Raw genomic sequence first — 12,711 nt, 5'->3', positions numbered from 1 at the left:
AAGAACATTTTTCCTCTAATGATCCTGAGCATATGATTTCATTCAGTTCTCTCATACAAGTAGCTGAAGCATTGTATCTGAAGGGTAGCTTCAGAGAAAGAGAGAATAAATCAACCTGTGAGAGAATCACAAGACTGCATTCATGTACTATGTCAAAGATGCAGCTCACGGAAACCAGGACATTTTTTCTGGCTGCAGTATCTGTCACCAATGAACAAACACTGGACCTCCATAGACTTGTCTTTCCCACGAGCATTAACCAAATATCTGCTTTACAAGAAGATAACATTATGTCTCTGCAAGCATCTGCATACTTAGCTCTGAAGTATGCTATTCAGTATCTGTGGATACACTTTCTATATTTTTGGATCACCATTTTAGAAAGACCTCAGTAGAAAGAAGGGGAAGGTACACAAAATTTGACCATGGAATATGATAGACAACTTCAATCCTACATTCCATACATAGGTGATTCAACATTGTCTTATCATGTAGTCTTGGAACTTTAGGGGAAGGGTATGTGTTGGTGCTGAAGGGTGGGCTGAACCCATTCAATTTTATGCTTATCTCTTTGATGACTTGAGGCATGCTCACTGATACCAGATTGGGTTCTCTCAGAGGCTTATAACTCTCATTCATACTCTTTGGACCCTCACATCAATAAGCTATGAACATTTATATCAATTTGATACAAAATCTCTCCCTTTCCCTCTATCTCTCTGTCTTACTCTGCCTCTCTTTGTCTCTTTCTCTGTCTGTCTTTCTTTCTGTCCTTCACTCTTTCCCTTCCCCTCTCTCTGTCTCAGTCTTTCTTTCTCACACACAAATACACCTACACACACATACAAATTTTAATACGTGATGAATGACACCCTATGTAGCAGGATCTAGTGAAAAGATTAGTCACTCTAATTTATTCCACTAAGCTTTGATTTCTCCTCCTCTCCAACCTCTACAATTAGCTCATAGTGCAAAGTAAAGTCTCAAAAGTTGAGGGACAATTCTTGAACATTTCCCCACTTTTTCAACAAGTAAATCAAGTTTCTGTAGTCGTGGCTGATTTAGATTCTGTGTGAGGAGTCAATGTCGGTATTCTTCATGTGTATCCAGATTAGGTATTTTCCTTGCTCTCATTATACCAGGCGTTGGATTATCAGAGGACCAATGTTTAACATATGGGGATAAATGACAAAACAAAAACAAAACCTTTTAGTGCTGTCTGATATATGATGTTGAAATGGTTTATATTTTCACTCAAGTTAATAATTCTGACACCAGTATTTCTAATTAAAATGGGCATGATATTGAAATCAATTTATTGAAACACTAGCTTGCATACATTGTAAGATATAAAGGTGGCCAATAATCTTTCAACACGTAGGTAGGCAGAAAATTCAGAGGTGCCAACTCAACTTGTAGCTCTCCACACATTAAAGTAATGTTTTGAATGACAGCAGTACTGAAATGAGGATTGTGCATCATGAATTTTGTCATCTTTGGGAGTACACACAGAATTGAGGTGTGACAGGCCAGCTCAGACACTATAGTTTAAACTGAGAAGAAGTGAGAATGGATTTGGCAGTTTGGGCCAGGGCTGATAGCAAACCACAAGGGCCTCTCTGAGAGTTTCACTGGATTTATGGAGACAGCACTGGTAGTGCTGGCATAATCAAACTTAACTATCTGGGGAATGTACTCTGTGAAGGGCAAGAAACTCTGAACACTGTAAGCTGTTGGGGATGTCAAACATGAAAAAATAGAAAATTAATACACTCACATATAGAAACTAAGGGCATGAAGCAAAGGAGGCAAGCTACCATAAGTCATTTCCAACAATTTTACACAAACACATGCAAACGTACATACATGCATATGTACATACATACATATATACACACAAGCAGACAAACTAACTGACATATCAATGAACAGACAGACATACACATCTTGGTTGATAGTACAAAGTTATAACAAGCATGTCATGAAAACTTTAACTTTTTCTCTTAGCATTTTTACACACCCTAAGAAAAAGTTCGCTACATATAATGAGAATTACTTCATTCAAAAACCAGTGAAATCGTTACACAATAGGGAGATACAGCACATTATTGTTCATTTAAACTCCTACCTAACTAGATATTTTGATACATCTTTTATTCTACAAGATCATTATAAGTTCCAAATAGTACTTTTATTCCATAAGCTCATTGAAATTCAAATAGTTTTATCTATCATCTACTTCACAAATTCAAAAGAATGTTAAACCACTACTTATGTATCTTTTGTTCTTTATGTTCATTACAAGTTTCAAAGCAATAATTTTTTTAATGTCATAAGTTAACAAATTTCTCACCAACAAACAGGTCATCTATCTTAAGTCTTATTAAATTCTAGTTAATCCTTGATTGTTATTCTTACTCTAGTAACAGAGTAACTGTTACTAGTAACAGAATAACCCAATGCTTGTTTATGACCTTCCTTATCATGGTGCACATGAAGATCTGTGTCCTGATCCCCATACCTAGCCTTGAATGAGTCTGTTCTTTGATCATTCGTTGTCCCAAGCCTATTTTCCTTTTTAGTAGAATGTACCTGTTTGTACCTAATGAAAGTTCACTGCACCCCATTTTCAACTGATGCAACCTTTAATATTTTGTAGTAGGAGCCACAATCTATATTTGGTTTTAACCTAAACCATTCTATCAACTATCTCAACAACTTAAAATCACTTGAATCTAATCAAGAATTAAGCATAATCATTATCAGATATAAAATTCACAATACCTCTAAAAAGCCATTATTTCATGAAATTTAAACTTCATGTTGGTCTGTAGAAAATTTGTTCAAAAGGGTGGGCTAATGGCCAGAACAAATCATAACAGACTATTGGAAGGGAGGGTCATTTTTTGCCCAATCACATGAATGTCAGAACATTGAGGAATACAGCAATGACAAACATGAGTAGGAAGCAATAGTGGGATAAAACCGCGGGGGTTGTTTCTCTCCTATGTACATCCATTTCAGCCATTCTAAATGGTGGGTAGTCTCCAAGAAGCACACTTGCCAAGTGCAACTCCTCCTGCATGAATTCTGCCATGAGTGTTGATATCAAAACTCTTATGGGGGAAAACAGCTTGCAAAGATGTGTAAAAAGCTAAATAAGGGTTTGAGAGCAAGAAGGTTCTCCACTGAAATGGGAAATACCAAACAGGACATTCCTAGGTCCAGCAGTGCTCCACGTAACTCACAAGATCGAGAAAAGTGCATGGTGACACAATTGCATTCATGTAGAAAAGAAGGTGAGTAGGTACTCTTTCTCCCTCTATGAGCTTGAGTTTTACTTCCTAAGGGTTGCAACTCTTCCCCTGAAGTTATCTTCTATGGCAAAGGAATGGCATTGGGGAATGATTGTATGCCTTGTTATTATGTCACCTGAGCCAAAGCACCTAAGAGAAGGTATATTTTTGTGACTTACACTTTGGAGGATTGGTTGTACCTTATGGCAGTTGTGATTGATTAAGGCAGCTGAATATAGTCCTGGTGTAAGAGGTGAGGCAGCACATCTGAAGTAAGGAGAGAGCCAACAGAGAAGGTCCTGAACTACTAAATACCCAAAACTGTCCCACAAGTCCACCTCTCCAACAAGGTCCTGCCCACTAATCCTTCCCAAATGGTTCCTCCACTAGAGATCATGGCTATTCATATATGTCTGTTGAATCCTATATGTTTGTGAATTCAAAGAAATTTCTCAAATTTAGGGTGAAATATTGACAAACAAGAGAAATGAAGATTCATGACACTTGTAGTTGGGTGTTGGTGCCAAAGTCACATTTATTGAAACAGAGGGAAATCTCCAGGTTTCAAGCCCATGTTGAAGACCCAAGATTTCATTGTTCCTAAATGAGATTTTCCCAAGTGCAGAGAAAGTTTGGGGAAAGTGTAATTTTAGAGAAGGGAAGCAAGGAGAGGAGTGGGACAGTACGTTTCTTAGACTAACACAGTGTCAGTTGGAGCAGACTTTGCAGAATGGCCTTTAGGTCTGGGATACAAGTGACCTTCAGGAGGTCTATTTGATGCTCTAGGGGACAAGAGTGGGTGAGCATGGTCCAGAGCAAGACCTATGAGAACAGGTTGCTCAGGAACAGGTGTGTCAATGGCAGCTGATGTTGCAGCAGGTGGTCTAGCAGCAGCCAGACTGGCAGCAGTTGGACCCACAGCAGCAGGGCTGGCAGCAGCATGGGCGGCAGCAGGTGGTCCTGCAGCAGGTGGTCTGACAGCAGCATGGCTGGCAGCAGCATGGGCCACAACAACACTGCATGGTGTCCAAGGCTGGAGGGTAGGTCAGGTTTGTAAGAAGGTGGCTTGGATGTTTTTGAAGGCTCTCTGCCCATGGTTGCTTTTATACCCTGCGGAGAGTCCCCTACCCTCACATGCAACATTCCTTCCTCCTGATGGATTGTGAGTAAATAAATTATCAGAAGAGGCCAAAGTCTCTTTCCCGAGTCAGTATTCAAGGTGAACTCAAATCATGGGTTGCTACTTGTGATGGGTGAGGAATCATCTTCAATGTTAGCTGAAGCCTATGGGAAGTACTTTGGCCTGACTTTGTATCCAAGAGAAGTGACACCTGATGTTCTCAGTACATACTCCCAGTGTTTCTACTTTGGTTTGTGGCATAACTTGCCTCACTTCAGGACTGTCAGGTCTCATTAGTTTGATGACTCACACATAATGGGTCATGTTGTGAAGAGAATATGAGTATGAAAGTCCATTGGCATGAGGACACATAGGCCTTTAGGAGTTGCCCTGTCCTGGATGGATGTGTGTAACACTAATGCTGTTCTGTGTAGCTTTGTTGAAATAATGGTTATGGGAAGTGTATATTGAAACAGAATCCATATCAGACCTGTTAATTACTGGGACTCATCCCAACCATGTCCAAGAAACATGACAGGCTAGACTGGAAGACTACTGTCACTAATCTCCTAATCTATGTGAATGACAATCCGGTCTTAGACCCAATTAATTATCAATCATTTGAGTGAAATATAGTAAATGAAATTACAAAATAATCCCTTCTTATTCCTGGTCAGTCTTTGGAGGAAGTGTATCTAGAATGGTTCCTTCTTGTGGAAATATAAACTGAATGTTTCCTTCTAGAGATACATCTTCTAGTTCCTCTGTGTGACCTGCACTTCCTTGGGACCTTAGCCTCACATAACTAAGGAACATTGTCCCTGCTTGCCAAATGACCCTAAGCACATGATATGTTTCAATTCTCTTAAACAAGATTCTGGAGTGTTATCTCTTATGTGCAGCTACTGAAAGAGAGAGGAGGCAAATCTGTGAGGGAATCTCAGGATTACTTTAAATGTGTTTTGTCAAAGATTCTAGCTTTGAGAAACTAGGACGTTCTCTGTGGACTGCAGTACTTGCCATCAGTGAACCAACACTGAATCACCAAAGACTTCTCTTCCCAAAACATCTGCTTTGCAACCAAATGACACTATGTCTTTGGAGTCATCTATGTGCTTGGCTCTGAAGTGTGCTAGTCAACTTCAGTGGACAGGCTCTCACACCAAGTGTTGGGTGATCATATGATTTTAAAATATGAGGATAAATGATTAATAAAACCTTGTTCCATTGGTGTCTAATATATGATATTGAATTTAAGAATACATCTGCCACCAGTATTCCGATTAAAATGTGTAAGGTAGGAAAATAATTTTCTGGAACACTCTGGTGCATACATTTCAAGACAGACTGGCGGCCAGTGATCTTTCTGCACACGGGTGTGCAGAATATTCAGAGTTGTTAGCAAAACATGGAGCTCTTTGGTCATTGTAAATTACATTTGAATGGCAGCAATAATGACATGAGGACCATGGCAACATGGATTTTTGGTATCTTTGGGAGAATACAAAGGAATGAGGTCAGAAAGGTCAGTTCAAACATCATAGGATAAACTGAGAGTAAACCAGTTTGGAGTAAGCAATTTGGACCAATGGTAAGAGAAACCTACACGTGCCCCTCTGATAGTGGAAGGTGATTTACAGGAACAGAACTGGTAATGTTGACATGAACAACTTAATTATCTGGGTTTGGTGCTCTGTGTGACTGGCAGTAAGCTACCACCTCCTTTAAATCTTTGAGAGATGCCAAGAGAAAAGAAGGAGAGAAAATTCTCACAATCACAAACACAAACTTACTAGATGAAGCAAGCTTCATTTAGAAGCAAGCTCCCATGAAGAAGGTACAACAATTTCACTGACAGGCATACATACATACATACATACATACATACATACATACATACATATGTATTTACATATATGCATAAATACATTACTATACACATACATAAAAACAGACAAATAACCAGACAAACAATAGAGACCAGTAGACTTACAAATATTCACACATTGGGTGGATAGAGCAAGCACATCTTTAGTGACCAAGCTCTTACCATTTTACCTACATACATATTCTTAGAGTTGGCGGATAAAGCAAAGCTGTAGTGAACATGTCTTACCAACTTTATTTTTTCTCTTGGCCTATTTATACCCCCTAAGACAAAGTACTCTACATACTAAGAAGCATTACTTCATTCACAAAAGAGGTAAAATTGTTACCCGGGAGCTAGATCCAGCACAATTTTGGGTTACATGTATTTCTATTAAAACTCCTAACTAAACAGTTTTGCTTATCTTTTATTTTACTAGTTCAGTATAAGTTCAGAGCAGTTGTGTTATTTATCTTTTATTCTGTATGCTCACTATGAGTCCAAAGCAACAGTTTTATCTATGTTTTGATCCTTGTATTAATTATAAGCTCAAAGTCATAATTTTTATGTCAAATGTTAACAAAATTGTTATCAAGAAACAGGTCACCTATTGTTGGGGTAGTTATTTAAAACCGGCCTCTGGCTCAAGCTGACTATCTAAGCTGCAGCAGCTCTGCCTAGCTCAGTCGCCATGTTTCTCGGCTGGAGGCCACGTGCATATAGCAGCTAGAACCAGCCCACCAGAAACACCAGCCCTGCCACCCACTAGATGCCAGCATGAGATATGGCTCTTCCAACTTCCACACTATCTCCACAAGGCAGGGTATTGCCCAGACCATTCTCCCATCCATGCAGGCCCAGTAAGAGAATGAAACACTAATTCTTATAGATTAATCAAACAAACGCTTTATAATAATGATTAATTTATGATAATGATTAATAACAAGATACCCATACAAAGACAGTTGTATCCCAATTAGCTAGTCTAATTATAAGTTTATAAGTTGTTCCCCACGAGTGCTCTCCATACCTGTGTGGTTCTCCATCCTCCTACAACTCTGCTCTTTCCAGCTCCTCCTCTTCCTCTCCTTACTCCTCCCACCTTAGCTCCTCCTACAACCTATCATACTTATTTTTGAAGTCTAGCAAATCACCCATTTCCTGTTCTTACACTCATAACAGAATTGCCCACTCTCATGACCCTTGTTTTCATGGTGCACGGGTGATCTATGTCCTCACCCTTGAATTTAACTTTGAATGAATGTTTTCCTTGATCATTCATTTTCCCAAGGCTATCTTTATTTTTAAGCAATGTATGTGCTTATAATGCATGAAGGTTCACTGTACTCTAGTTCCAACCTATAAGATCAAGACTATTTTGCAGAAGACAGCACATTTTATTTTAGGTTTTACTCTAAAATACTTTCTCAGCTATCTGAAGTCTTAAAATTATTTGAATAAAATCACGAATTATGTAAGGTCATTATGAGGGACTATAAAACCAGCAAATCAAGCAACCAGGATGATGTCATGAAATATCATCTTCCTGTTGATCTGGAGGAGATTTAACAAGGGGGTAGACAGATACTTATGAATCAATCATAAAAGACTAAAGCCAGAAAGTGTCTTTCTTTGACAAATCACATCATGTCAGAACAAGAGGGAAACGGATATGATAAAAATGAGAAGGCAAGTCAGAAGCAAGAAGCAGTCCCAGGACAAGAGCCCTGGGAGTGTGCCTATCTAAGGTATACACATCACAAGCATACAAAATAGTGGTTAGTATCCAAGAAGGTCACTCGCAGACTGCAGCTCCTCCTGCCTGGAGCCTAGTACTTAGGGTTGAATCAATCTACTATGGGTGGAAAAGAACTTGGAAAGCATAAAGAGATCAAATATACTATGGTGAGAAAAGGTCTTGGAAAATGTTCTAGAGATAAATAAGGGCTTGAGAGCAAAAAGATCTCCACAGGACAGGGAAATGACAAACAGGACACCCCTGGGTTCAGCAGGGTTCCAAGCTACACATAAGTTGAGGAAAGTTCATGGAGACACGATTGCGTTCAAGTAAAGGGAAGAAGAGTGGGTGCTCCTTTACCTGTCTCTCAGTTTGAGTTTAACTTTCTAGTAGTTGCAACTCTGCCCTGAAGTTTTTGTCTGTGTTCCAGGAATGACATAGAGGAGTCATTTTGTGCCTGGTTCTCATGTCACCCATGGCTTCAAGAAGAACATAGGAACAATATCAGGGCACTCAAGCAATGTACAGTTCCTGATTTGAGGCCTCATTATGAAAGCACCTAAGGTAAGAATGTTTAATGTGTGTCCCGCGCAACCTCCCGCCAGCAGGAAAGACGCGCGGCACACTCAGGATCCTTCTGCAGTATAAGCTTTAATGCATCTTGAGAGGGAGAGCATAAGCTTCACAAACGAGGAGGGACCCCAAGGGCCTAAAACCCTTCCCTTATATAGAGAGCTAAGCTCGCCTGGGACGTGGCAGTCTCTGATGGGCTCCTGTTGCCTCAGGCCACATGACGTGTTCCAACTGTCAGATTAATCAAGGCGGGAAAACCTTCCAGCGCATGCGCACAGACTTGTTAATGGCAATGATGTGATAAGGATAGCTTCCCACAAATGTGACTTTCAGTTTGTGGGGATTGGATGACTTGTATCTCAAGGTAGTGGCAATAGATGGAGGCAGCTGAGCATTGATCGGCTTGAAGAGTTCAGGCCGAACATCTGGAGCTACCAAAATGAGACAAGAGAGCAAACTGAGAAAGTCCTGGGCCTCTGAAACACTAAACCCTCCCCTCCTTGTACACCTCTCCAAAAATGTTCAGATTCCAAACTCTTCCCGGATGATTCTATCACTGGAGATCAAGTTACTCATATATATCTATCTGTTTATTGAAATAGGTTTGTACTTTCAAACAAACAGAAGTGGGACAGTGACAAAGTCTGCTGCAGTTCTTTTCATAGTGTGGAGATGATGTAACTTTTTCTCAAATGTATGACCAAGAACGAATATAAAGGAGAAATGAAGATTCATGACACTTGTAGTTGGGTGTTGGTACCAAGGTCACATTTATTTATATAGGGGGAAATCCACAGATTTCAAAGCTATGGCAAAAGGCCCAGGGATTTACAGTTTTCAGATGAGAGTTTCCAAAGTACAGAGAAAGGTTGTGGAATTTGTATGTTTCAGAGAAGGGAAGTAAGGGGTGGGGCAGCAAAATTTTTTTATTTGGACAAAAGCAGTATATCAGTTGGAGAAGACTCTGTGGAATGACCTTTCTGAATCTGGAGGAAAAATGACCTACATAGGGTCTATTTGATGCTCTAGGGGACAAGAGTGGGTGAGCATGATCCAGAGCAAGACCTTCGAGAACAGGTTGGGCAGGAACAGGTGTGACAATGGCAGTTGATGTTGCAGCAGGTGATCTAGCAGCAGCCAGACTGGCAGCAGTTAGACCCACAGCAGCTGGGCTGGCAGCAGCATGGCTGGCAGCCGCATGGCTGGCAGCAGCATGGGCCACAACAACACTGCATAGTGTCAGAAGCTGGAGGGTAGGTCAGGTTTGTAAGAAGGTGGCTTGGATGCTTTTGAAGCCTCTATTCGCAGGTGTGCTTTTATACCCAGCCAAGGGTTCGCTGTCCTCATGTGCAGCATTCCTTCCTCCTGATGGATTGTGAGTAAGTAAATTATCAAAAGAGGCCAGATCTTCTGCTCTGTAGTCCATATTCAAAGTGAATGCAAATCATGGGTTGCTACTCGTGATGTGTGAGGAATCAGTGTCAGTGGCAGATGAAGTCTATGGCAATTACTTTGGCCTGTCTTTGCTTCCAAGGGAAGCGACACCTGGTGTTCTCGGCATTCGCACCCTGTGTTTCCACTTTGGTTTGTGGCATAACTTGCCTTCCTTCAGGACTGCCATACTTATTAGTCTGATGGCTCATATATAATGGGTCATGTTGGTACAAAGAGTGTGAGTATAGAGTTCATTAACATGAGGACACAGAGGCCTTTAGGATTTTTTCTGTCCTGGATAGCTGTTGGTAGTGACAATGCTGTTTTGTGTAAGTTTAGGGGGATGATATGATAACCTGAGGAGAAACAAGTTTGAAGTAAGTTATTTGGGTCAGTGCTGAGAGCAAACTACATGTGCCCCTCAGAAAGTGGCAGGTGATTTACAGTGACAGCACTGGTAAAATTGACATGAACAAACTTAATTATTTGGGGTTGGCTTTCTTTATGACTGACAGTAATATCTGAACTGAAAATCTTTGGGAGATATCAAGAGAAAAGAAGGAGAGAAAATTCACCCTCTCACAAACACAAACTTACCGGATGAAGCAGTGCACTGTCATAGAAGCAAGCTTGCAGGAAGAAGCTCCAACAACTTCACTTACAGGCATGCACACATTCATACATACATACATACATACATACATACATACATACATTCATACTTATATACATGCTTATATACATATGTATATAAATGCATTCCTATATACATACATAAATACAGACAAATAAATAGACACACCTATGGACCAGCAGACTTAGACATTCATACATTGTGTGGATAGAGCAAAGCTTTAGTGACCAACCTGTTACCATTTTACATACATAAATATACATGCAGTTGGTGGATAGACCAAAGCTCTAATGAGCATGCCCTACCAATTTTATTTTTTTCTTAGCCTATTTAAATGCCCCCAAGACAAAGTTGTCTTCATACTAGAAGCATTACTTCATTCACAAAAGAGGTAAAATTGTTACACAGGAGCGAGGTACAGCACAATTTTTGGATACATGTTTTTCAATGAAGCCTCCTGCCTAACTAAATAGTTTTTGTGTATATTCTAATTTTTGCAAGTTCAGTTTAAGTTCAAAGCATTAGTTTTATCCATCTTTAATTGGATATGCTCATTATGAAACCAAAGCTATAGTTTTATCAATCTTTTGTTGCTTATATTAATTATAAGTTCAAAACTATAATTTTCAGGCCATGGATTATCAAAGTTCTTACCAAGAAACAGGTCATGTATCATACATCTTATTTTTGAGTTCTGGAAAACCATTCATTTTCTGCTCTTACATTCATAACAAATTACCCACTCCTTCTCGTGATATTTTTATCATGGTGCACATGGAGATCTGTAGTCTCATCCTTGGACATAAATTAGAATGAATGATTTCCTTGATCATTCATTTTTCCAAGGCTATTTTTCTTTGTAATGCCATTTACGTACTAGTAAGGAATGAAAGTTAACAATATCTTAGTTACAACTTATGCAGTGTTTACTATTTTGCAGAAGGAGGCACATTTGATTATAGATTCTAACCTAAAATGTTCTGTCAACTATCTGAAGTCTTAAAATTACTTGAATCAAACCAGGAATTATGTAGTGTCATTATGAGAGACTATCAAAGCAGAAATTCATGCAACCAGTATTATTTCATGAAATTTCATCTTCGGGTTGATCTGCAGGATGTTTGCCCAATAGGATGGACTAAAATTAAAACCCAGGAATCAATCTTAAAGACTAAAGCCAGAATGTGTCTTTCTCTGCCCAGTCACAACATGTCAGAACAATAAGGAATAGAGCAATGATGAACATGAGAAGGTGCATCAGCAACAAGAAGCAGTCCCAGGACAAGAGCCCTGAGGCTGTGCCTATCTGAGGCATACCCATTACAGGCACACAAAATGGTGGTTGGTGTCCAAGAAGGTCATTCACCCACTGCAGCTCCTCCTGCATGGGGTATGACACTTAAGGTTCATATCATATCTACTATGGCAGGAAAAGAACTTGGAAAGTGTTGTAGAGAGATAAATAAGGGCTTGAGAGCAAGAAAGTTCTCCACAGGAGAGGGAAATGACAAACAGGACATCCCTGGGTTCAGCAGTGCTCCAAGCTACTCAGAAAGTTGAGAAAAGTGCATGCAGACATGATGGCATTCAAGCAGAGAGAAGAAGAGTGGGTGATCCCTCTGCTCTCTCAGCTTTAGTGTCACTTCCTAGTAGTTGCAACTCACCTCCACAGGTTTTCTTCTATGATCCAGGAATGGTATTAAGGAGTTATTCTGTGTCTAGCCCTCATGTTTCCCAAAGCTTCAAGAAGAACACAGAGGGAATATCTGGGGACTCAAGCCCTGTACTCTTTCTGAGTTAAGGTCTCATAAAGCTCCTAAGAGAAGAATGTGTTTAATGTGACTTTCACTTTAAGGGGACATTGGATGGCTTGTATCTGAAGGCAGTGGCAGTGGAGGCAGGCAGCTGTGCATAGATAGGCTGCAAGAGTTAAGGCTGAACAGCCGGAGCTACTACAATGAGAGAAGTGAGCCAACTAGAAAGTCCTGAGCCTCTGAAACAACACTAAATCCTGCCCTACTTGAACACCTCTTCAAAAAATTCTGACTC

The sequence above is a fragment of the Grammomys surdaster genome, unplaced genomic scaffold, assembly GCF_004785775.1.
Source record: "Grammomys surdaster isolate TR1022 unplaced genomic scaffold, NIH_TR_1.0 126048, whole genome shotgun sequence".
Taxonomy (NCBI): domain Eukaryota; kingdom Metazoa; phylum Chordata; class Mammalia; order Rodentia; family Muridae; genus Grammomys; species Grammomys surdaster.
This window is presented reverse-complemented; position numbering follows the sequence as displayed.